General features: G+C 36.0%; 1 protein-coding gene across 1 annotated transcript in view; it reads left to right on the forward strand.

Annotated features, from left to right (window-relative positions):
• Positions 1–27,433, forward strand: part of CDH18 (cadherin 18) — a 552,389-nt gene that overhangs the window by 210,850 nt on the left and 314,106 nt on the right. The window contains exon 3 of the mRNA XM_021283817.2: positions 16,539–16,624. The gene's annotated coding sequence lies outside the window, so the exon portion shown is untranslated. The remainder of the gene's footprint in view (positions 1–16,538; positions 16,625–27,433) is intronic.

Raw genomic sequence — 27,433 nt, forward strand, 5'->3', positions numbered from 1 at the left:
GTAGATTTATTTATTTGTTTGTTTTAAGCTTTGAGGTTCATTACATTTTCTTTGAGACATGCTTTGATTTGTACTTTTTCATTTCTATTGATTTATTACCTCTGTGCCATTTCATAAAAATAATGCTGGCTGATTAAAGTTCAAGTGACAGATGATTTAGTGGATTTTTCAAGGTAATGCTATAGTTCTGGAAAAAAATTGGACTCACTATTACATTTATTCCTTATATATTTCACAGTTATGACCATAAAGTCATATGGATGCAATCACAGACATTGAATTTGCATTCTGTGTTCAAGTGTGCTAAAATTATATTGACACATCATATAGCTTATTTAAGCAAAAGATCTACACATATGGCAAATGTAGTGGGAAGAACAATTTTGTAGCTAGTTCTCATGCACAGTGCTGTACTGAGCCATGACAATCAGCACTGTCTTGGCAGAGCAGCAGAACAGAATCTACATAGCTTTTATAGTCCATCAGTGCATATTGTCCTACAATTTAATTTATTATGACTTCTTTAATACTTCTACTTACAATGAATTCTTAATCTGTATTTTCATTACATGCTTTGGCTACTCTTGCCCTGTTTTCTTTTTTAAATGTGATTTAATGACACTGCCTGCTTCTATCTGCCAGTCCTTCCTTCCTGAATTTTGAATTGCTTTGCCAGTTTCGATGGAAGATGAAAGGAAGAAATCTCATAGGTCATTAAGTTTGTATGTTATTTGTGTAAATACTGGTTAAGGAGTTGAATGGGAGAGCAGCATTAGTGTTCCTTTGAGGGGAGGACAGATAGGACAGGACTTGAGGATCACACATGCTGTTCGTAGCAGCTAATCAGCCAGTCATTGTATTTGTGCTATCATTTCAGTGTACAAAAAGCTGCAGGCACAACATGTGCAATCTTTTGTTTAGTAGAGGTGTGATAGGGATGCTGCAGAGCTGATGTCATTGTTGTAAAAATAGGAACAAACACAAATCTGCAGGAAGAATAATTGACATGTTTGGTTTTTTTTGTGGAACAACTTGCTCATACTGTGTTCTTAGTGGTAACTGGTAACGTACAGGTATCGAAAGGCCTACTGTTCTGTCATTGGGCACACCAAGTAATTTTTGAAGAAAATAAGCCTGTAGAATCGGTTTGCCTTAGCAGATTTGTATGCCCATCTAAAAATAATGGACTGATTAGTTACCTATTTTTCTGAAAGACTTGTTCAATATGTATCCAAGATATTTAGAATGAGATATGTTTTACATTATATTAATTATACTTCGAATATCACAAAAAAAGTAAGTGACAGAACATAATGCTGAAGAGATACAGATTGGAAGGGGGGTTAAACGCTGTTTAAAACCTCTAGAAATTTGTGTCATTTAGAAGCAGGGCAATGCATGTGATATTGGTGGAGTAATTTGTCCGTGCCTGGTTTGCCTTCCAAGATTGACTTCAGTTGCAATAAAGCACATGTGAGAGAATATGTCTCAGCTATTCTATTCTGCAAACTTTTAATCTTTTTCAAGACAATATAGAGTACCAGAACTGTAGGTGTAACATTGCTCTGAAGTTCTTAGGAAGCCAAGCTAGAACTTTAGCTTCGCATGCTAGAAAGGTCTCCAGGGTCTAGCATGATTACCACAATATTTACCTAAAAATAATTTTTAGTGGTGAGACTGCTCATAGCTTTCTAATTGATGGAAAGTAGTAAGCAACTTGTCTGACCTGTTACAGATGTCTATGTTAGGATGAGTTGCACGGATGTCTCTTTCACTCCAATGACCCTAAAGAGAGTCTAAGTGATTAGCTGATGAAGACATTTTAAAGGTCTAAATTTCAGCGGGTTAATCCACCTGCAATCTTTTAAGATACTTCATGGAGATTGAAAGTGTGTGTATAAAAATAACCCTTATCAGGTCTATTTTCAAAACCTTTTGTATGTGCTAATGCTAATAATGGTAAAAGTAGATTCAGATACTTAACATGATTATAATAAAAAAGTGTCTTACTGAGATGAACACACTACAAAATGTAGGAGTTGCAATTACATGGAAACAGTTTATTATAGGAATTGATAAATTCACTTTAATTTATTTTTTCTTAAGAATTGTACAGAACTTTTCTGTTGCTTCAGTACTAATGCAACTTTGAGATAACTTAGCTGTCACTGCCTGTAACTAGTCTTTATGGTGCTGAGTATGTGAAGTGCAGAGTTAACCCACAAACAGAAGGTACTGTAATGTGGCCTGGGAGATCTGCATCCTTAGCAAAACCAGAATGAATCTAGAGTTTCATCTTACTTTTTAAAAAGGCACACAAAATTTTACTGAGATTTCATATATTTTGTTTACATTTCCTGTTTGCAATTTTACTTTTTGTCCCCTTTCAGGCTCTTAGAGGAAAAGAGGGGTTTCTAATATTTTACTGCTTTTCATATGTTGTTCGCTATCTTTTCAGTCCTTAAGATGAAAAGCATCCCCTTTCCCCTGCAGGTCAAAAGTACTCTGTATTGCCCTGACAAATTCTTGCTCCATTATGAAAAATGAAAGAACAAAACAGTAGCAACCTCTCAGCCTATAATTTCTATATTCTTCCATGGAAAATGAAGAAGTACTTCAGCAAGAAAGTTGTGCTTAATATCTAACCTAATTTCTGTTTCTGTCAGCTGGTGGTATTCCAGGAGCACAGGTGGAAAAAGATAGGAACTATCCCAAGCAGCAGTCTCTTACAACAACTCAGACTACTAATTGAAAGAGAACACCAAATATGTTATCTCTCAACAGTTATCATCCCATCAGAATTATTTGGAATTTTTGTGAGTGGAAGTTGTGTGCTCTTATTTCAGAGGAGATAGGACCAACTTCCAGGGCACACAAAGGTTTTATGGAGTCTGTGTAAAAGTGGAATTTCAGATGTCAGCAATGGCAGATAAATTTGGAACTAGTAAGAGAATGTGTAAGTTACTTAACTAACCTAACTATTGATTTAAATATGTTTCAATCCATTGCTTTTTAAAATGGGTGTCTGTCCAGTGCAGCAGGTGATGGCAATGTTGGCTTTTTTTGCCATGCTTTTTCCTGATTTTTTTTTTTACTTTTTATTTTATATAAGATTATTATTAGTAAAATTGGCTGCTTGACCTATTTTACCTACCTAAATGAATAAACTAATTTTTGTTACACTAAAAGCACAACAGTTTCATTCAAAATTATCAAGAAGTTGTCTATGTAAGTGTGGGAATACACGGTACAAAATACGTGTGGATGCTTTCCCATAGGTAAGTTTGTTTGGCTTACTTATGTTCATAATGTGATTGCACATGGGCAGCGGAAAGAAATTTTTAAAATGGAAAAAAATCTCTCTGCTAGAGGACAGTCACTGGCTGTATTCTTTGCCTCTCTTTTATGTGTATTTCGTCCTTCACAAAACAGACTTAACAGTCTGGCTGATGTGCTAATTCATTACTTTACTGTAATATTGTGTATCCCTCTGGAGTGATCATGTAATCGTCTCACAACAGAACAATCCAGGTAGCTGCAATCATCACAATTACAGTACTTAATGAGTACTGAAGGCTTGATGTTTTACTTCTTCCTCACATTGTGCAGTTCTTGCACTTTTTCAAAATGCGTGTGAAACGTCACAGTAATTGAGAAGTGTCAGTAACTAGCTGGGTGAAAAACAAGTTCTTTATGTTTTGAAGTTTCCCGAGTGCTGGTGCAGCACTTCGAAAAATTCCTTAACAACTGAGTAACAGTTCTTAAACTAGTGATTTGGGAGTCCCCTGCTAGCATGCTAATGATGAAGACAGCAGCTTTAAATCAGCTGTTTTAGTTTAAGTACTTCTTGAATGTACATAAAGCCTTACTTTATTGGGGATTAGTCTAACTACCTGCAGCCCAAACAGCAGTAAGTTTGGCACTTAAACAAAGGCAAACTACTAAGAAAAAGCAAAAAATTATCTTCTGTATGCACTCTTAGAAAGTTCTTAGCTCTTTGGGTAGAAGAGTGGTACAGCTTGCCAGTCCTCAGAGAGACCTGCTTTAACAGTTGTTGGAAGTGCCTCACAAAAATACCATAATAAAGGCTTTTGTAAGACAGACAAGGCAACACCAGCGCCATTTCATAGTTTCATTATATTCCCCTAATCTGTTTAGCAGATACACTGGCTTTTCTCTGATGGTGACCTTAGAATAAAACAAGGACAGTACTATCAGTGTAGAGTCCACCTCCTGCCTATGTTGATTTCATACAAATTTTACTTAAATAATGTTAAATGGACTGTTTGTATGCATAGCTGTATTAATTCAACTCCCATGTGTTAGACTGCTGAGAAAACCATTTGATAAATACTTCAACACTTATTGTTGTTGGTCCATCCCTACAAGCAGGTTGGGAAAAAATACCAGGAGCCACAGTATGGATGAACAAGTACTTCCTTGGCAAACTCAAATAAAAAAAAGAAGCATACAGAAGGTGGAAGCAGGGACAGGTGAACTGTGAGGAACAATGGGAAGTGTGAAGTCTGCACCTGGGGAGGAACAAACCCAGGCACCAGTATATGATGGGAGCTGAACAGCTAGAAAGCAGCTTGGCAGAAAAGGACCTGCAGGTCCTGGTGGACACCATGTGAAACACAGAGAAGTCTGGTGGTGTCCTGGGCTGCATTAGGAGTATTGTTACTGCTAAATTGTGCACCCTGCACAACAGATTTGGGCAACCCAAGTTAACAGATCAATATAAAGAAGTATGTGTATGGATACAGACCAATTTAAAGCCAACAGATAAAATGATGCAGGACTAACAGCTAAAGCTTATCTAGGAGAAAGGAACACACAGAAAAGTCCACTGGTCACAGAAGCAGAGTGAATTCATCTGACATGGAATAATGGAGTGTTTCTCCAGGAGTGAAAATAGAACTATCTTTAATTTTTTTTCTTAAAAACAAAAACAACAAGTAAAGTTTTTTGTTGTTTCTTTGTTGTTTTTATTTATTTGTTATTATTTAAATAACTTCCTTTCAATATTTTAGGTATATGGGCACATTATTATTACTTTTGGTATAGAACTAGTAGCCTCCAAAAATTTAAATATTGCTTCTCATCTTCCTTAGTCTCTTCTAAAATGTCCATAGTGGTACTGAGAATGCTTCATTGAAAATTACTGTGATTTTCTTGAAAAGTAAGGCAGAATGAACATAGACTTTGTGTCTGCAGACTCTGGTGCATACTGTCCCAAACTGAAAAGATAAAAACGAGGCTAGAAGATGTAGAGTCTGAGTTTCTTCTCCTTTCCCTTGGTCAGGTGAAGAAATAACAAAGTATACATCTGTCCTATAATATTAGGAGAAAATGGAAAAAACTTTCTTCCCAGAAGTCTGTTTTCTTTAGTAAGTGCTGTGTTACATGTTTATTGAAGGAGATACTTGCAAACTTCAGAAATCCCAAACCACATATTTTAGATCTTCTGAATAGTGTGTACTTCCTTTGCTGTAAAGAAGAGAGAGAAATTTCCAAACAAAACAAGTAAAGCAAGTTGTCACGGAGGAAGCCCAAAGTCGGTTTTAGGCGGCAAAACAAGTTCCAAAACAGACTGTATTCTGGCCGGAAAAGTACAGCCAATGAACCAACCAAAGCAGGGTTTAGACAATTAGTTAGCACTCCGATAACATAAGATAAAGGTTCAGATATCAGTTGAGAAGATTATTGGGGTGCAGCAAATTACAATAATGAGGATCCACAACATGCATGCACACACTCACAAGAAACAAAAACAGAGCCCTCTGCCCCGGATACCTATAGGAAATAAACACTGGCCTGGTTTGGCAAGGACTACACTTGCCTGATCAACAAGGACTTAAATTAGCACTCATCCAAACAAGGAGGTGATGTGCTCCCAGTCCTGGGAAGTTTCCTTAGATGGCGTTTCCGCCTAAGGGGATGCCTCTGGCACAGACGGGCTGCTCCAAGAAGACCACACAAAGGGAAACTTTGGCAGGAACCCAGTTTTATAGTGTGATCAGATCTGGCTGTGGACATTCCAGAAGCTTCTTGGCCTCTCTGAGCCCCTCCTCCACTGCTAATGACCATGTCCAATTGACTCCGGGTCCCACAAAAGAGCCATTAACTGCCCCATTGAAGGAGAGGGGGATGTACAATTGCCACAGCAGTTCTCAGAGGGGAGAAATGCAACTGCCATAGCAGTTCTCAGAGCGAAGGGGAATGCAACTGCCACACAATTGAAATTTTTCATTCTTAGAGGAATTATGTCTGTCTTTCACCTTTCTTCGAAGCAGGACCAGCACTTCCCAATACAGGTGGGATGGCATGCTCAATATATAATAAAAAAAATCTCGCTGATTCTGTTTCACTTTCTTTAATTTTTAGGCATTATATGATGTCCCTAATGGAACACTGTACCAGTTTAGGCTTGCAGTTTCTTGAATAGGAAGCAGTTGACAGCAATACTGTATTGTTCTCTAGCTACAAATCTTTTCTGTGTTTGTGCTCTTATCTAAAAAAAAAAAAAAGAAAAACAAAAGTGTTTGAATATATCAGATTGAAGGAGAAGACTCTTTTATTCTTTTTAATAAAGTTTATTAAACATTCATATTTGACTTAGTAGACATCACAGAATCACACAGAATCACAGAATCGACTGGGTTGGAAAAGACCTCAGAGATCATCGAGTCCAACCCTTGGTCCAACTCTAGTCCGTTTACTAGATCATGGCACTAAGTGCCATGTCCAATCTCAGTTTAAAAACCTCTAGGGACGGCGAGTCCACTACCTCCCTGGGCAGGCCATTCCAATGCCTGATCACTCTCTCTGTAAAGAATTTCTTTCTAATATCCAGCCTAAATTTCCCCTGGCAGAGTTTAAGCCCATGCCCCCTTGTCCTATTGCTAACTGCCTGGGAGAAGAGACCAATCCCCACCTGGCTATAACTTCCCTTCAGGTAGTTATAGAGAGTGATGAGGTCACCTCTAAGCCTCCTCTTCTCTAGACTAAACAACCCCAGCTCCCTCAGCCTCTCCTCATACGTCTTATGTTCATCCTTCATTCGTAACATATTTCTGATTGTGGTATGCTGAAACTCCAAGTAGTTGTTTGGTATTCACCTTATGCAGGCCATGGCAATTGTCTGACCCACTCACGAGCCAAAGAAAGAGAATAAAAGGCGAGGAAAAAATGCTGCTATTCATATCTGATAGGTTAGAAAACTGCCTAATCTGCTTAAACTGCTCATGATCGTACAGCGGTAAGTGATTTATCAGACTATTAACTGGTTAGTTCTCTCACCTCAAGATTGTGTTCCAGTTGACAGACAAGTCTTTTTATTTCTCCTTTACATTTTTACTTACTGTTTTTTTTTGGAATTTAAAGAACATTGTAACTAAAATTTGGCTAAGGAAAACAAAGTGTTTCTCTGATGTTCTGTTGTATCCCCATCTCTTCCTTTTTGCTCCTAATCTGGACTAGTTGGCTGCTCTGCTCTCCAGATATACAGACAACTGCAGTCAGTACTGTACACTCAACAAAGCCTTCAGTCCTTTCAAGTCCTTTCCTCTCCCTCAAGTCACCAATTGTTTTCAACATAGAGTCAATTTGTGAGAAAAAGAAAATTGTTTTGTAACCTCACTGAACAGACTGAGACCTGATTATATTTTATGAAGAAAAGATTGTATTCCAGAATGCAATTTAGAATATGCTGTGGGACCTTCTGTGAGCTCAGAAATGATCTTCTAAGTGGTGGTTTAAAAATATTGGTTTCTTCGTTTACCTTGGGGTGTCTCTTTTTTTGTGAAGAACATCATCAGACTTCAGGCAGTCTGAAGGAAAGCAGAGCCTTTACTTCTATAAATCCGAAGGGAGCTATTTGCTATCACTTGATTGTTTGACAGAGAAATAAGCTCAATCAGTTTTTGCTTTCACTATCATTCTCTGAAGAAGATTTATTATATTGCTGTAGTGAATCTAAAGCTGTTCCTCTGCTTTTGTTTTGTCTTGTTTCTGCTTAATACAGCTGTATTCCTCTGTCTTACATATTTGCTTTGTAGTAAGTCTGGTTTTCTCTTCGTGTTAAACATTTAGTTTTGTCCTTTTGGTAATATAAATTAAAATGTCACTGTGGCCATAAGTCTGAGACAGTTGTCTGAATTGAGAGTAAGTCGTGGTTATACTCACCTGGAGTTTTAACAACAGACTATGTTTGTGTCAGAAAACACAATTTTGCTAAAGCAAGTCACACTGAATTTGATCAAATTTTGGTTCGGGAAGATGTGCAATATTCTGATAATATTGAGTGTTCTTACTTTTTTTCTGACTGTTACTAAGCATGTAAGTAGTGTAAAAATACACAGTAGTTATCTGTATGTGTGTGCTTATATCTGTACCATACACAAGGTGTAAACTAAGATGAAGCATTCCAATAAACTTCCCATTTATTCAGAAGTTTGCATTACTATTAGTTTGACTATCCCCTCCCACTGACAGTATTTTTTATTCGGAACTCCTACTTTAGTCAATTAGATAAGAGTAAGTAATAGAAACAAAATTCTATTTCAAATATTAAAACATATCATTTTTCTCCTTTCCATTTTTTATGATTTTTTTTTTTTAAATGAATTGAGATCAGTGGTTGAGTTGAGCTGCATGCATAAGAACACTTAACACTTTCCACTTACCATGATTTGGAAACAAAATCACTAGAAACCATTTGGGTTTTTTTGCATTGAAAGGTTAATTGATAAGAACCAGCTATGATCTATTTGAGCCAGAGATTTAGCTAACTAATTTATTATGGCTTCCTTGTAAATTTGATGTAATGCTTTAGTAAGTGAAGGGTCACTTTTTCCAATCAAATTCTAACATGGTCTCTAAATGCTGTTTTCTACTGTACATACATAAGTACTATTGCAAATGATCTTCAAATTGTTCTAGTAAATTGTGTCACTGTTACAGACGCTGGAACACTGTAGTCTGTGCCCACATTATGCTTCCAGTTTTTCACTTCCATGGGATGTTTGGATAGATCATTAGGAATAGTTTTGATAGGATGGACTTAAATGGTCATAGATATTATTTTAAGCAAAGCATTTTAGTGAAAATGGGATTTAACATACTTCATTCTGGTCATGAAATCATAAACAATTTACATGATTAATATAGTAAGATACAGATGTCTGAAACTAAGACAAGATTTTAAATTCACTGTTAAGAATGCATCTTCAAATAGGAAAATGCTGTTAAGCACTCAAAAGTGTATATTTCTAGGACTTCTGTGAAGTTTGCCCACTTGTCTTGAGAAAAAACAGTATAACAATCACGTTTAATAATGATTTTTTCAAAGGTTTATTTGTGTTTTCTTCCTTCAGCCTCCAATTCTTTCTCTTTACATAGCTCTCAATATGAATTTGAGCCCGCATATGGGAACAAAACAGAAAGATCAATACAGGAGTAGCAGCAGAGACAGAAGTGTGGCCCAAATCTGCAGCAGAATTCTGGATGTGGTTTATTCTTGTCAGTGAATAACTGCATTGAACTGTACTTGGGAAACATTATTTGGTGATATACTGGTTCCTAATATTTCAGATCTTATTTTAATCCAGTATGAAGAAAAAAAAAAAAATCAGAAACTGGAAGAAAGTAAGGCTATGTGTCTGGCAACAAAAGAACTGGGTTCTAATGGATCTAATTCAGGTAAAAAGCACAACCTAGAAAAAATGTAGCACTTCCTTAACCAATTTCTAGGAAACAAGAGTGATGCCTTAACTATGTGAGCCTGTAGGGTATAAATAATGGTTTTTTAATACTTTCATAGATTTGATTGCTACTCAAAATAGTTTTACCCTCTTGTCCACTTGATTTCCAGATTGCTTTTCTCTTGAACTGTTGTATACATGGTTTTCAAGAACCTCTTGTACTCCTTTGAATCATGTATACACTTCAGTGACATGGTGGCATTTACGTACTGCAACATTATGGTCCTGATCTCATATACTTAGAGCTTAATTGGTGAAGTGGTATAATTAATTTTCATATTTTCTGAGTATTTCTATGGATCTTTAAAGAAACAGGTATATGAGAAAAAACTTCTAGGAATGCTTGTTCAGAAGTTAGTGGAAGTACTAGATTTGGTGAAACAGGAGTATTTCTTTGCTTGATTTCCTCTTCATAGTGAAGAAAAATAATCTAAATATTTAAGGATTCATTAACAGGTACAGGTAAAAATCCTGGATGCTGCATTAACTTTCAGTCAAGAAATAGGATTAATGGCAGTTCTCCATCCTAGAGACTTGCATGCCTGTATGGATACTAATGCCTTATAAAGATCGAATGATAGGCAAGTGAGATTGGGCCCATATAGTAGATGTCCCTGATTACATCATCTAAAATAAGAGGGGAAAGAAAAAAAAACGCATCACATGTTATTTAACTTGCAGGCCTTTTGCTCAGGAAAGATAGGTGTCAAGTAAGGATACATTTTACAGTTGTGGAACTAGAACCAAAAGAAATAATTGTGAGTGTGTTCCTAGGTCAAAAGTGGTGATTATGCCACTGCATTCAGCATTGTTGTGGACTCACCTTGAATAGTGTGTGCAGTTCTGGGCCCCCCTATTTAAGAAGGATGTTCAGGTTCTTGAACGTGTCCTGAGGTGAGCAATACAGCTGGTGAAGGGACTGGAAGGAATATCCTATGAGAAGCAGCTAAGGAATTTGTTTAATTTGGAGAAAAGGAGGCTGAGGGGCAACTGTATGGCTCTTTACAGTTTCCTGAGAAGAGGATGTGAAGAGGGAGGTGCAGATATTCCTGGTATCTACTGATAGGATGTGTGGGGATGGTTCAAAGTTGTATCAAGGGAGGTTTAGATTGGACGTTAGGAAGCATTTCTGTACCAAGAGGCTGGTCAAACACTGAAACAGGCTTCCTAGAGAGGCAGTTGATGCTCCAAGCCTGTCTGTGTTAAAGAGGTGTTTGGACAATGCCCTTAATGACATGCTTCAACTTTTGGCCAGTCCTGAATTGCTCAGGCAGTTGGACTAGATGATTGTTGTATGTCCCTTCCAACTCAACTCTTCTTCTCTTCTCTTCTCTTCTCTTCTCTTCTCTTCTCTTCTCTTCTCTTCTCTTCTCTTCTCTTCTCTTCTCTTCTCTTCTCTTCTCTTCTCTTCTCTTCTCTTCTCTTCTCTTCTCTTCTCTTCTCTTCTCTTCTCTCTCTTCTCTTCTCTTCTTTCTTCTCTCCTCTTCCTCTCCTCTTCCTCTCCTCTTCCTCTCCTCTTCCTCTCCTCTTCCTCTCCTCTTCCTTTCCTCTTCCTCTCCTCTTCCTCTCCCCTCCCCTCCCCTCCTCTCTTGCAGTCTTGCAGTCGCTTTCCGAGTGTTGGGTTGCATACAGATGGAGAAGTATTGAATTCACCAGGCTTAATCAGATGCCCAGATTTGAGGACGAAGACGAAAATGTGGTGAGGTAGCCAGGTCCCCGCAGCAAGCTTTGTAAAATATGAACAGGCAACTCCAGAAGTAGAATGAACTTGAAAATAAAAACATTCCAGAAAAGAAGGGATCAAATATTTGTGTCATTTGAAGAACTTGCTGAGCATATGTGATGAGAGAATATAAGCTTTGTGCATAGGGTCCTGATACATATGGGACTAGAAGAAACCTCAAGGTGTCCTCTAGTCCATCTCCTGTCTCCTCTCCTCTCCTCTCCTCTCCTCTCCTCTCCTCTCCTCTCCTCTCCTCTCCTCTCCTCTCCTCTCCTCTCCTCTCCTCTCCTCTCCTCTCCTCTCCTCTCCTCTCCTCTCCCATGGTTACCACATGGCTTTGATCACCATGAGTTTGGGGGGATTTTCATTTTGTTTTATTATTTTTTCTTCTCTTTAATGACAGCAAACTCCTTTGTTTTTACAATGCATTGGGTTTTTTTCTTTGTTATATAGGTGATTAAGTGATGCTAATGCCACCTATATAAACACAGATTCTCTGTGTTGATGCTTAAGTTCTTTTTCCTGTCAGGTGGTTGAAAATCAACAGAATTGTTTAGTTTCTTGTCTTCAGAAATGGAAATATTTCCAATTGTAGCTTGAATTGCCTGAGACCAAGTAATTGATTTTAGATTATAAGTAAGCCATAGATGAAGACTTCACCTGTAACCTGAAAACTTAAGTCATTGTCATTGTTGTTTGCAAGTTGGGTTGGTTTTTTTGTTGTTGTTTTTCTGTAGGTAAAGATATACCAAGGTGTTTAAAAGGTTAAAAAAAAATTCTCCCTGGGAAAACAAAGAGAAAAATCCATGTTTTAAACCTGTCTTCACCAGCTGTTAGCTTGGGAAAATCATTCTGAGCTGGGTACTGTGACACAAACACAAATAGTAGCTACTAGTCCACATTCACATTGTTTTAAGCAAAGTGAGCTTTAATGAAAAAGTGGCTGACATTAGTAACTAGTGACACCAGTAATTGCTCACAATATCAAAATAATTAAAAAAATTAGTTAGCTGTACTCCCATAGTCTGGTTAACTTTGTTATGCTCTTTTTTATTTTTTTTTTCCCCCACAATAAATAAATTTATTATTAATTTAATCATGCTAGTGTTTCTAAACTTAGGAGCCAAAACTTGGCATTTCACATAACATGAGGCAGTGGAAAACCTATAATGAAAGAATTTTCTTTTTTTACTATTTTTCCTGCAACCTGCAAATGATGATTTCCGAGAATACACCACAATGACAAGAGTTGAATGTATATGTGTCCATACTTGATACACAGCATAACTGACTCCACTCTGTGTTTCATGAATAAACCATTTTGTTGTTGGTTTTGTTTGTTTGTTTTTTAATATTTTTTCTTAGTATGCATTTTTTGGCAGTGATTTCCCTTGAAGAAACTAGGGCTCTAGATGCCACTAAAATTCAAGTTCTCTGAATATTAGGGTGCAAATGGATCAGTAATTCTTTACAACCTTCCACACAGTTGTGTACTACAGGAATAAATTGACTGGAGAAAGCAGACCTAAGACTGTCAGTTTGCAATGGCAAAGCCTTTCTGATAGTAAATGTGGACTTTCAAATGTCTAGAAGGATTAGACTAAACCAATGGGTTTCTTTTAATCTGATATAATTAAGAATTAATATTTTCTACATTTCTTAAATTGTTTGGCAAATATATAGTACTCAAATTGTGGATCTTAAAGCACAGTAGAGAAGAAAACAACAGATTTGTGAAGAAATACATGAACAATGAAGATACCAAATCAATAGGAGCCTTAAAAAATTCAAAACAAATAGACAAATAACAAAATCCAACAAACCAACCAAAATCACAAGAAAAATAAATATATTAAAAAAAAAATAGCAGAAAGAACTGGGCACTTTCTCAAGTCTGAGCAAACACCATAAAATCAATAGATCTGATTAAATACTCCACTTAATCTAGCAATATAAAGGTGTTGTGATTTGTGTGAGATACTACAAACAACTTTAAAATGTGTGTTCTTCGTCTGTGAAACTATGCATTTGAAGACTTGTACTTGCTTAACGTATCTGAATAAGAAAAATAAAGTTTTCAGTATGAGAGGATCTGTTTTGTTAACACTTTTCACCTAAATATTGATTAAAAGATATGTCATTCAAGTGAAAGTTGTTTTTACCACTGTCACTCCATTATATAAAACTAATTCTAAAACTCCATTACATAAAACTAATACCAGAGGCAATGTAGGCCCACTGATGAATGGGGTGGGTGTCCTGGTGGCAGAAGATACAGAGAAGGCAGAATTACTGAATGCCTTCTTTGTCTCTGTCTACTCTGCTGGAGACTGTCCTGGGGAGCCCTGTACCCCTGAGACCTCGGATGAAGCCAGGTCAATGGAGGAGTTTGCTTTAGTCAATGAGGATTCGGTTAGGGAGCAATTAAATAGTCTGGACATCCATAAATCCATGGGTCCAGATGGGATGCATCCGCGGGTGCTGAGGGAGCTGGCTGAAGTCATTGCTAGACCGCTCTCCATCATCTTTGCCAAGTCTTAGGAAACAGGAGAGGTACCCGAGGATTGGAGGAAAGCAAATGTCACTCCAGTCTTCAAAAAGGGCAAGAAGGAGGACCCGGGTAATTATAAACCAGTCAGCCTCACCTCTTTCCCTGGGAAAGTAATAGAACAGCTTATCCTTGGTGCCATCTCAAGGCGTATCAAGGATAAGAGGGTTATTAGGGGCAGTCAGCATGGCTTTACCAAGTGTAGGTCATGCTTGACCAACCTCATAGCCTTTTATGAGAATGTAAAAAGGTGGATGGATGATGGCAGAGCGGTGGATGTGGTCTACCTTGACTTCAGTAAAGCCTTTGACACAGTCTCCCACAGCATCCTCACAGCTAAGTTGAGGAGGTGTGGTCTAGACAATAGAGTAGTGAGGTGGGTTGCAAACTGGCTTAAGGAGAGAAGCCAGAGAGTGGTACTCAATGGTGCGGAGTCTAGTTGGAGGCCAGTATCTAGTGGAGTGCCTCAGGGGTCAGTACTGGGGCCAATGTTATTCAATATATTCATTAACGATTTGGACGAGGGAATAGAGTGTACTATCAGCAAGTTTGCTGATGACACTAAGCTGGGAGGAGTGGCTGACACACCAGAAGGCTGTGCTGCCATCCAGTGGGATCTGGACAGGCTGGAGAGTTGTGCGGGGAACAACCTAATGAAATTTAACAAGGGAAAGTGTAGAGTCCTGCATCTGGGCAGGAACAACCCCAGGTTCCAGTATAGGTTGAGAAATTACATATTAGAGAGCAGTGTAGGGGAAAGGGACCTGGGGTCCTGGTGGACAACAGGATGGCCATGAGCCAGCACTGTGCCCTTGTGGCCAGGAAGGCAAATGGCATCCTGGGGTGTATTAGAAGGGAGGTGGCTAGTAGATCGAGAGAGATCCTCCTTCCCCTCTACTCCGCCCTGGTGAGACCACATCTGGAATATTATTGTCCAGTTCTGGGCCCCTCAGTTCAAGGAGGACAGGGAACTGCTGGAGACGGTCCAGCGCAGGGCAACGAAGATGATTAATGGAGTGGAGCACCTCCCTTATGAAGAAAGGCTGAGGGAGCTGGGTCTCTTTAGTTTGGAGAAGAGGAGACTGAGGGGTGACCTTATTAATGTTTATAAATACATAAAGGGTGAGTGCCATGAGGACGGAGCCAGGCTCTTCTTGGTGGCAAACAATGATAGGACAAGGGGTAATGGGATCAAGCTGGAACACAAGAGGTTCCACTTAAATTTGAGAAGGAGCTCCAATGAACCCTTTTCAGTTGTTTTTAATTTCTGTTCTGGCTTTGTCTGCCTTTTATACTTTCGTTTGAATACCATCTTCATTAGTTTTTTCCACACTGTATTATGGTTTCATATGACATAATAATCTTCTAGAGCTGAGTTCACTTATTTTTGTTATCCTTGCATACTCTTCAAGCAAGCTGTGTTCTCCGTTGTTTTCTTTTAGAATAATTTGATTTTATTGGTCCAGATATACAAAATAATTTGAAGTAAGGAATAACTCATAGGATGATTAAGATCAGAGTATTTTAAAGTGAAGCTGAGAAGTTCAGTAGTAATGAAGATAAGAACATAAAAGGCAATTTATTTCTACAGATACCTGTGAGTTTTTTAAGTTAATAATAAAGTTGTCTCTTATTAATAAGACAAATCTTTATTGTGATAGTATTGATTTTTTTCCCAAGGATCTGATAACCCATGTTTCTTTCTAACTAGTATATAAAAAAATGCTTAAAATTGATAAGCATTCCCTGAGAAAACTTACAACATTCTAACAATTATAGTGACTGAAGTAGTTTGATTTCTTTTTGTAGCATGCAGTAGTTCTTCACTGCTTGTTCACTCCATGTGCACTTCTAAAAATGTGTAATGAGTCTTAAAATACACGTAGGGTCTATGCCTCCTAATTTTGTATGGTTATAAAAATAAAACCAGAAAATAATAAACTGGTTTTTTTTAAGTTCACCTTGATAAATCAAATATTATAGTGACATACAAGAGTGGGAGGTATGAAAATTCAATAGACACTATTGATGCATTTTACCTATCTTATTAATATTGTTTTTTTTCTGTAGAATCTAAATGACTACAATTTTTAGGCTCTTGAAAGTCATAGTAAATTATATCGGCCATTTAATTTAGGAATTTGTGAAATCATAGTTACACACACGTCTGTTGAAAATCTGTTAAGGATTGCCTGATAGGAACATTTTTAGATAGTGTCCTATTTATGAGCTTCCTTACTGATTGCGTTGTAAGTGAATGCCTCCCTGCACAGATGACATTCAGTTTTCTAATTCCCTTTTAATAAGGCAATCCTTTCCAAAGATTTATTTGCTTAAGATAATGAGGTAGGATTACAGAGGAATTAACTGCAATGCTATTAAGTTTGATTTTTTGTTTTGGTTTGGTTTGTTTTGGTTTTGGTTTTTGGTTTTGTTTTTGCTTTTCCCTGGGTCTAGCTTTATGCTTTCAGTTTGAAACTAAGCTGTGATTTATTTTTCCTAGGCTACACAACAAATTCAGGACCAGAAGACAAAAAGGCAGCTGAAGTTGTAATTCTTCAGAAGAATTAAGACACGAATGTCTTTGAGGTATGTTTGTTTTGGAAATGCTGTTAATGATTTATTCATCTTGCTGTTATGTATAAGAGTAGTGGTGAGTGCTCTTGAACAAGTGATTTTTCACATCTTCAGATGTAGCTTGATTTGAAAGGAAACTCCAAAATATACTTTTTTCCTGTCTTTTTTTTATAATCATGGGGAATTAGTTATAAAGCTGCTTCTCTTTTATCTGGCATCATCTTTCTGTCTAGAAATTTAGATACAGCCAGATGTAAAGTTTAAAAAAAAATAGAGGTTTTGTGTTCTTTCCAACTTCACAGTTACAGCTTTCTTCACGTGCCACAACTACTGTGAAAAATTTTAAAATAAGAATGTTCTGTAAAAAGCTGTAAACACTTTCCATGTTGTATGCAATACAGATTACTATGTCTTAAATAGGTATAAGAAACTTTTCTATCAGCTAGATGTAAAGAAAAGCATGATATAGAAATAAATTACAAATAACTCAATAGTGGAGACAATAGAAAGTCATTGTTTGGTAGACTGAACAATGGAGGCTATGCTAAGAAATTCATCCTTGACTTTCCACTGGTTTAAAAACACCCTACTTAACACTTTCTCTGTTCTAAAAATTGTTTGAACTCAATAAGTTGGATTACAATTTTGTGAATATACCAGCAAACTTCTGGGATACTAAGTAAATGGAGTTGAGGTTAATTTCATTTTAGTTATAGTTATCATTCAGCATGTTCAGGAGATTCAGCAGAGCAAATTATCTTTTTCATACAGTCAAAAATTCTGGGTGTCAGAAAGCATTATTTCTATTATACTTTGGAAATATTTGGGTTTAGGTTTACTTTTCTGGAACTCCTTTGAACCCTAGTTTTCTCTATCCTTCAATGTGCTGAGTTTAAAATAACAAGGTTTGTTTTTTTCTTTGTTCTTTTCTTAGAGGAGGCATTTTCTCAGAACAGTAATTTATGTTTGGCTTGATAGAAAGACCACATAGAAGTTTTGGCTAGTGACACAGCCATCTCATAGCTTGTTAAGCCTACAGTATGATACTCATATTTTGTCTTCTGCTTTAAGAAAAAACAAAACAAAACAAAGTACACTGTTAGTTTCCCTGTCCCTCAAAGGCTATGTTTATTTCAGCTTTCTTTAAGAACTACCTACCTGCCCAAGTCCTTTGACCTCTAGGAATATTTCCTTTTTCTTTACTTTAGATGTTTAATAACAGGTTTGAAGCCTTTGGGTTTGAGAAGATAAGTTCTGTAAATTATTTCTGTATAATATTCTTCACAATGAATACATTCAGGGCACTGGTTTTGCCTCCTAGCTTTTATAACTGCAAATACCTCTCTTTTAATGTCAATCTTGTTTCCTTGAAGAAGCAGTATTTGATGTATTGTAATAAACAACAAGAGAGATATCAGCAAATATATTTTCATGTTTAACTTATTATTCTCTTACCTGACAGCATACCTAAATTTTATATTGGAAAAAAGAATTTAAAGCTATTGTTGAACTTTTGATGAGACTCTACTTATGTGCCAGTGACATCTGAGAACAATGTTTTTTGATAAATGAAAAATCTCCATTGCCTTTTCATGACTCCCACTGAGATACATATTTGTTCTTCAGGGCACAATTTGTCTGGCAGATTGTATTTGATTTGTAGTCTAAGGATAGAAGCTCATAGTATCAGTGTTTAATACAAGTAGCTTTTAGAAGTATGGTAAGACAATATTTTTATATTCAGCCATTAGAAAAAAAATGTTTAAAGAAAATGAATTTAATTTCACTGGGTCTGCTGAAGCAAGATATTACCAAGTGAAGCATTTAGTAATATATAATCAGTATGCTCTGGCTTCATACGCATTTGGGAAGTTGATATATTTTTGCTTATCTTGATCCATCAACATTCACATGCAGTTTTTGTTATTATATAATTTTTTAAGCCTTTTAAAATCTTCACTTCCTCTCAGTTGTGGAGATATACCTGTAAAGCAGCAGGCAAAATGTAATACATTATAAGGAAAAACAGAAGGAGGAAAATGTCTGTCATTTCTTAATTAATCAGACAGATTTAATCTTGCTCAGTTTAGTACTTCTGTACTTTCATAGAGTTATGTGATGGCCAGGTTATCATGCGATTTCAAATGGATTTTGAGTGAATTGTTTAATATGCAGTTCAACATTTCTGACACTTTACAGAATGGTGTTATGGTCAGGTTACCCAAGTGACTTCAAATTACTCAATAATGGTAGTTTCCAAGGTAAACACACTCCTTTGTGGCAGAGTGCTCTGACTTTCCCACATGAGAGCCATTATATTATTAAATAATTAGGGTAAGGAAAAGAGAATTTTTGTAGCTATTAATTTGTAGCTGATAATTTTGGAATAGTTTGCCTGACTGATTTAATAAATCTTGATGAAATAAATAAATGCAAACCTGCAAACGTATTTTAACCATTTTCGTTCCTTATTAACCTGCAGTATATGTTACTGTTGGCTTGCAGAGGCTCTGTACCAGATTATGAGTGAAACTTTTGTATGCAGCTTATGTATCTATGTTAGTTTACTCCATGTGTAATACTCCAACTTATACTTGTCTGTTCCAGGCACTCAGAGAACGTAAGGTGTGCTCCGAAATGCGTTACTCAGACATTCTCTGAAACCTTAAGCTATTCTTTGTGTGATGATTTTTGATATCCTGACAACTGTTAGAGTAGAAGTTGTGGAGAATAGGAAAAAAAAAAAAAAAAGAAAGAAAGAAAAAGGCAAACTCAGTGATTTTGGTCCTGTGCATATATACTCTTTATACATGGTTATACACCCATAAAGCATGTGCACAATTTTGCTATAGTAACAAATGTATAATGCATTCTTTTGATGTATCTACCTTATGAAAATTAATACATAAAAATAGTTTATGCATGGGGTACCTTATATTTTGATAAACTTCTGTATGTCTGCATGAAAAACCTGACTTTCTAAATGCAAATGGAAGTTTCAGAGCTTCCTTATCACATGCACATATTTGTGATGAGGCTGAAGAAACTTTCGCACTTCTTGCAAGATTGAAATGCAGAAGTGAGATTCATTGTTGCTGGATGCTGGCCTCACTTTTCAAGATATAAACTGGGAAATGAGTTGTCTAACCAAATGGACTCTTAGACAACATTGGATTTTATCCTCCCTTAGTACTACAAGAATAATGTGTATTTTACTCTCCTGAAAATTCAGAAACACTGCAGAATGTTTTGAGTGTTTTGTCAAATCAAGTTGAAAAACATTTTAAAGTAGGAAGTTGATTGAAGCTTACAAAAAAAGCCAAATTAACTTTTGAATGTATGAAAATCAGAATTTTTGAACTTTTCAAGATTTTCTACTCTGAAAGTAATTTTAAAAACTGAAATAATATATAAAAAGGATTTCACAAATTCACATTACTGGCTTCAAAATCAGTATAAACAGATAAACATTTTGTTCAGCTTTAAGAGGATTGAATTACATTTGAGCTAACAATGTGAAAGGTAGAACCAGTCAATCAAAAATCTGTCACTTTGTATGTCTTCAAAAAAGAAAAAAATACTTTGGGACCATTTCAGATCAATTATGAGGGTCAGAAACTTTTAATAGTTTAATAGCATAACAACTTTGATACAAAACCATTCTTGGAAGTCATTTAAACAGTAGATATTCAACCATGTAATTGATCTTGTTTAACAATACAAAATCTAGGTATTTTGTATGTCTCTTGCTAAATCAATCCTGACCTCATGTAGACTATGTTCTCCTTTTTGCGGTCATAAAGAAATGCATATTTATAAGGTTGCTTTCCTACGTTAATTCAGTGGCATGTACATTCTGCTCTAGGAATAAGGCAGTGGAACTACAGCTGAGGATTCCACTTGAGATGTACCAGCATAAGGATTCAGGACAAAGGGGAAAAATAAATTGTATTTATCACTTCTGTTGAAGGAAGCGACTTAATATTCCTAATCAAAATGGCCAAGCTGCCTACCTGCCTGTGCTTGCTGTGGCAGTAGGGCACAGGGTGACCACAGGTTGGTGGGGCCATCCCCTCACCTTCCCAGTCAGAACAGTCCCACAGCACTGGAGCTGAGGCAGGTCCCAAGGGCAGGGGGAGGTGAACCAGGGCCCTGGTACTTGCGGATGGTTCATGGCTGCGATGTGGGCTCTGCTGCAGAATCCATTCCCTTTGAATCAGCTTCAGAGCAAAAGGTGGGTTTGTTTTTTTGCATGTAAAGCATGCATTAGATGTGATCTAATCAGCAGGGGGTCAGTCATTATATATTCATGAGTTTGATTATAACGGGCTAGTTCCGGCACCTGCTAACTTGCTATTTGTATTTGCATGGTCTTTGGTTTTGTTTATAAGAATTTATTTTAAATTTAAGAGATTGAAAAAAACACTGAAATTCAGACTTCTATTGCCAGTTTTCCCTGGATATATATAAAAGAAAATGGTTATTGTTTTTACCCTCTTCAGTAAAATTCCAGGAAGTGAACAAAAATACATTTTTGTTTTGTTTTTTTTTTCTTTCAGAACACATGAGAGCACAGCTTAACACATTTCACTAACAGCACTTGAAAACCAGAACTTAACAAATGCACAAGTGTCATGTTTTACCCAGAATTTTATTATTTCTGTGTTCTGTTAATTCTGTGGGCGTTTAGCTATATGAATTATTTTTCCCAAAAAATACTTGAATATACTTGTGTTATTTTTGATTCCCTCTTCTTCCAGTTATGGATTTTTACACAAAATCTTTATGAAACAGCTAAACAGTGCAGTATCATTCTTTTGAAATATGGATTAAGAAAGAACATCTCTTCAGCAGGAAAGAGTAATTAGCATTTCTGTTTCTTATGGTGAAACGAGTTTAGTTTTAAAAGACAGTTAAGTAAAAAAAAAAAAAAAAAAATTACTTGAATTAACCTGTAAGGTTTTATTTCTTCCAAATGCTCTAAAATTACAGTGTCCAGATCTAGCCAACACTCAGTGGAATTTTTTCTGCTTATTTTAACGGATCAGTTTTAAAATGCTGTAGCTGATCTGTCTCTGCTCTTCAGATAATGTTTCAGCCATCTACAGACAGAACACAATTAACTTGAGAGGAAAAGGGGAAAACCAGGAAGGAAATATGCGCAATACACAGATCATCTCTCTATGTTCTGTATTCTGTGTCAATTTTAATGGGTTTGTAATTAGGCCACAGGACTGATTGATATCAGCACTTAGCTTCCTGGGTGACATCACCCTCTCCTTCATTCCCTAGTACGGATTAAAATGTTGACACATGGAAAATACTACTTCCTGGACAGAGGAAAGTAACTAATTAAAGTAGGCTTGACACTGACTTCATTATTTTCCAATATAACAAGGTAATGGAGACTAACAGGAAGGAAGAGCACAGGGAGCATGTGACAAGGGCACAGACACGCTGCCCCTGTGTGTGAAAGAGTTTGGTTTAAAGAAACAATGACAGGACTAGGCTGGGACAGGAACAATCATTGGTAAAATGACAGTGCATTTCATATTCTCAGGCAGAAAAAAAAGAGGCAAAATACTGGCAAAAAGCTTCGAGATGAAGCAAGAAGACAACTATCGTAAGGCATGGCCAACTGCACAGAGATCTTGGCATGAAAGTAGAGCAATGAATGCCTGAAGAGCATGCTATTCAAAGAGAGATTATCAGAAGAAAAGAAAAAAAATGAGAAGGGTGCCTTATACTTATTTCTGTACATAGAAAGCTCATAAATGCAGCAAGGGACACAGCTTAGAATGGTGTTTCTTTATTCAAAAATAGCTGCCACATTTCAGACTGAATATACCAGGTTATTTCAGTGTAAAAACGTGCAACCAAACACTAACATTTTACTCATATTTATAAAATACATTACAGTTGAGTGCAGCTGAAAGAGCTTGATGCCATGGTTAGTACTTTTTATTATTTTGTTGTCAGGTAGTCTACCCTTTTTTACATACTTTCTTTTGCTTTTTGGAGAGACTATTTACCCAATACTGATTTTAATTTTAAGATGGAATACTTAAAAAAGTTATGTCTGAGGTTTTTATAATTTTATAATTTTTTGTTGTTAAAAGAATGAAAATCTGAGAAAGTGTATTTTTATGATCTTGCACTTCAAGATATATTTGTGGTTGAGAGAGATTGCTGGCTGGTATAAGATGACCTTTCTTTAAGAGAAGACTACAAGGAACCAGATCAAATGTGGGTGTAAGAACTCAGACCTGATCATAGGAGCAGGCTGCAGCAGCATAACAAATGTCTGGCTATGAGAACAGAAGAGAAGAACTTTGTCAAGTTTTGTGGTGGATGATACTGGTGCAAGAGTCGAGCCTCAGGTATTTCTGTTACAATTCTGTGTTGGAACTTAGTTCACATGTGCTATATGTAAAACCTTTGCCACCTTTTGATATTCTGTACTACAGGTGGAGAGAATCATCATACCTACATCTGCAATAAATAACAGTTGACTATTGCATACTTGCTTTCAAATAATTTGGAAATGTGGTGGAAAAAACATTTTGACGCTTTTTCATACAGGGTTTCATCCTATGTATATGTTTGCCATTTGTAATTTCTGAGCTTCCTGAAATGCACTGATACTTTGTTTTAACAGCTGCGTTAGTTTTCAAGTTATTTCTGCTGAGAGATCTTAGTGTCAGGTTTGCTGTAGGAAATAGTAGGAATGTCCTATGAAATCCTGCCAAAATGAAAATCAAATACACAGGTTTGACTTAGAAGCACTAAGAATAGGCTTAATCCAAATCTGCCAGCTCTAATCCAAAGTGATACACAAATTGTAATGAACAAAATGAGTAGCTTACTAGCACCTGATCTGACAGGGGAAGAAGCAGAAATTAGATAAAATGCATATCTCAAAAATTTAAAACAAGTGGCTGCATCAATTTGATTATTAACGTAGTAGTCATCAGAATATTTTTTCCTAAGTCTCTCCTTTTTTGTTCACTTTCAAAATAAGTTTGAATTCTCCATTCGGCAGTGGCTCAATAAAAGATCTGAATGTATCAAATCTCATGAGTTACAATTTTCCTCAAGTGGAGAGAGAGAAAGTAGAAATTAAGTAAAACATCCATACTTAAAAAAATAGTCTCTTCTAAAATTGCATGTGCATATGTTTGTCTAGAAATAATTTGTATTATTATTAAAACAAAACAAAACAAAACAAAACAAAACAAAACAAAGTAGTGGATACTAACAACCCTTGACAAATCATCTTATTGGTCATTGGCCAGAGGTTTTATCTTGCTTCCAGATTTAAAATTGTAAGCATAAATTGAGTTGTGAGTGAAAAAACAGCTGCTGTCCAGAATTTCCAGATGTACAGTAGTTTGAATTGATAGAACAGAGAAAAGCTTCAAACTTCTAACAGTCTAATGAGATGAATATAAATATTGGGATATTTTGGTCCTGTTTTTAAAGAGATCTTCATTACCCTCTTCCTGAACTCCAGGTTTCTCATCAGCCCCTCTTCCTTCACCCTCAGAGATCTCAGTGATACTCTGTTCTTACTTATTTCTACTAACATTTCTTCACACTGTCCTTCTTGCTGACTTTGGCCAATATCAGTGCTGCTCTCTAAGGTGCAAGATTTTTAATTCCTTAGCAGCTTTTAGCTTTTCTGGGCTCATGCTGACTGAACAGCACACTTCAGAATGGTTTGGACTATTTCTTCATATTGAATTTTCATTTTTTCATTTTGTTTGGTTTTCATGTAAGGGTAGATTCTGAAGTAAATCACATGATCCCACAAGCTGTACTTCCATTAAGGTCCTGTACCACCTATATCTTAATTCTTCTCTCCTTGTTGCAAACAAGATTTTTAAGTTGAAAAAAAAAGTGCATGCCAAAACATTGACTGAATACTTCAATACATTTTTTTAACTGAATGAAACTAGTGATCTATTAATGAATAGTTTGTTTTACAGTTTTTGTATTGTTACAGTGAGTAGCATCTTATTTTCATTCATGTCAGACTTTTTCAGAGTATGTAGGTAATTTCAGTTCTTCGTGTTTTGGTTCCTAAAATTCCTCAAGGACTCTGAATTGGGAGATGGTGTGTTCAGCCCTGTAATATTCTATGTGGAGCCAATGAAACCGTTCTCGGTATTTGGAAGGTAGAAGTCAGGGACTCAATTACATAAATTCTTGCTCCTCTTCTTAGTCCCGTTGAATTCAGCTGGACCTCATGTTTCAAGCAGAGCAAGTGGATATACAAAAGGAATTATTTTCGAAAGTGGACTCATATATCATCCAAATTCGAAAAAAAATGTATTATGCATAAAGGATTTAATACTCTGTTCTGACATTGATAGACATGTGACATCTATATTAAACAGATATCTGCAGCTGATATGATCCTGGTGTGTCAATTTGAGTTGCTAAATTACATAATAAATAATTATTCTTGGGATCTTTTCTAATGCGATGCATTGTTTATTTTTACTCTGGATGTTTAGACTGAACTAAAAACAAACAAAGAAACAAACAAACAACTTACCAATGGGTAAAGCACATGTGCTTTACACATCGTCCAAGATGATTTATATATATACAATTGTGACTCTGCTTTGGGGGAAAGGTTGAGTGACCATAGTTTTGGAGAGACTAGCCAGTCTTAATTTTCAAAGATAATAAGGGATTTGGTTTATAAAGCAAAAGGCACAGATATTAGCAACACATTACTAAAGGCTTTAAGAACAGACATGCTGGATTTAATTAAGAAACAGAAGGTCAGTGATGCAGACAAGGGTAGAATGTAAACATCCCCAAGCAAGCACCCACTCAAGGCTTTACATGCATCTAATTTTGCTATAAAAATGTACCTACACTGCTTCTGTATTCAAGCTAGCTTTTGGTTTTTAACAATAATTGACAGCTGATAATTGACAGCTGACTGAACATTTCAGCTAAAGCATTTGAAGGAAAAAAAAAACCGACCTATCCATCTCAGAAATATTTCAGTAATGTATTTATTGCTGTTTCCAAGTAACATTCAAATAACATTTTTCAAGCAATGTTCTTGCGAGCAAGGGATTGTTGAGAAAGGGGTTCATTTACATTTCCATTTGTGTGTGTTTGTTTATTTTTGTCCTTAGTTTGAGAACTTGCAGCTTGTCAGTATTCCAGGCACAATGCAAGTCCTTCCTAGTCCCCACTCTTCCCACTCTGCAAATTGCAGAATGGTCTTTGGTTTAGAAGGAACAGAGTTTGGAGGAAACATTGTGATATATTTGTTTATATTAAAGTAGTTGTTTATGGAATGTTATTGATAACTTCTAATTGAGAAAAACAACAGGTTTATTTTACTGAAAAATTTTGTTAGTATTTATGTATTTTAGGATTTTTTTTCTATATAAGGTCATTGATTTTGGAATTTAACAGAAACTATGCTGTTCCATTCAACTAGATTTGTGTTTTTCTTTCTGTAAAATGCCGGGAGTGTCTGTTTTCAATTTCATCCTAGCTCATCTGAGGTACTTTGGATTGGTAAAGTTTTGGTGTTTTACAATGTTTATTTCAAAGTCAAGAAAAAAAGGAAAATATACTTGTAAAAACCTCTGAAAGTTAAAACAGTTTAGTGAAATCACTTCTTAAAAACTCTGTATTACACTGTTATTGGAGACCTTTCTGATTAATGAATAATGTCCAGGTTTCCATTTTCATGGTATATTTTGGAACAAGGTAACATTATCCTTTCAACAAGGTCTTCGTCAAGTGATCTGAAAATTCTGCAACATGATACTTTCTAATTGCCTATATATTTTAAATTTTGATTGTTTACATGGCAAATGATCTACCTCTCAGAGAAGCGCAAGTACTAATTTGGTCACAGTTGCATAGTCTTGCAAATCCTAACAGTGTTTCATTGTGTTTCTTATTAATAAAGTGACTTTAGAAATTCCAGACAAAGGTTGAGGCTTTGAACACTTATTATTCATCTCTGACATCTATGGTCATTTACACTCAATTTCATTTAGTAAGTGTTCTCATAATTAAGTGCAGATACATGTAATTTTGTGCTAGAAAGAGAAATTCATTAAGATTCCTGATTAGGAAAAAGCATTAACAGAACTGACAAGGTTATAGAAGTTTAGTTTCTGCTTAAAGAAAATTAAGCATAAACCACATTAATGTAACATGAAGGAGAATGCTTGAACTGTAACTGAGGGAAAATTTCAAAATTAATTTTCATCCTTTTTGTATACCAAAAGCAAAAGTAAACATATATTTATTAAATCAATATAGTTGATAAAGTTCATACAGATTTTATTACTTTTGTAATGTGGTGTTGTTGTATTAGACATAAAGTCTAATATTATTACAAATACTGATGAAACTACCATGGACTTTAGATTACTTCAGATTTTATTTTTAAAATGAAAATTCCTAAAGTGAACTGAATTCAAAGACATTTGTTTATTATCTCTAGAAAAATGGTAGCCTTTGTCTGTTTCTGGTGCCCTAATCGGTATTTCATCTAAATAATCACTTTCCAGAAATTAGAAAAAACAAAGGGCCAGCAAGTTTTACCTTTGACTTCAGTGGAGCCAAAAGTTCACCGTCAATTTTAGTAATATATGGATAGTATAATGATCTGATGATTAGGAAACATAGAGCCTCTGTTTACTCTCTTGGATTAAAAATGCCCATATTTGCTTTGGGTTTGATTCTGTAACTTTAAATATACACTTAGAGCATTGCTTTCTGAGAGCAATGTGCTTTTCACATAACCCTTGAAAATATTTTCTTATCATTCCC

Source organism: Columba livia, chromosome 2 (genome assembly GCF_036013475.1).
Source record: "Columba livia isolate bColLiv1 breed racing homer chromosome 2, bColLiv1.pat.W.v2, whole genome shotgun sequence".
Lineage (NCBI taxonomy): Eukaryota > Metazoa > Chordata > Aves > Columbiformes > Columbidae > Columba > Columba livia.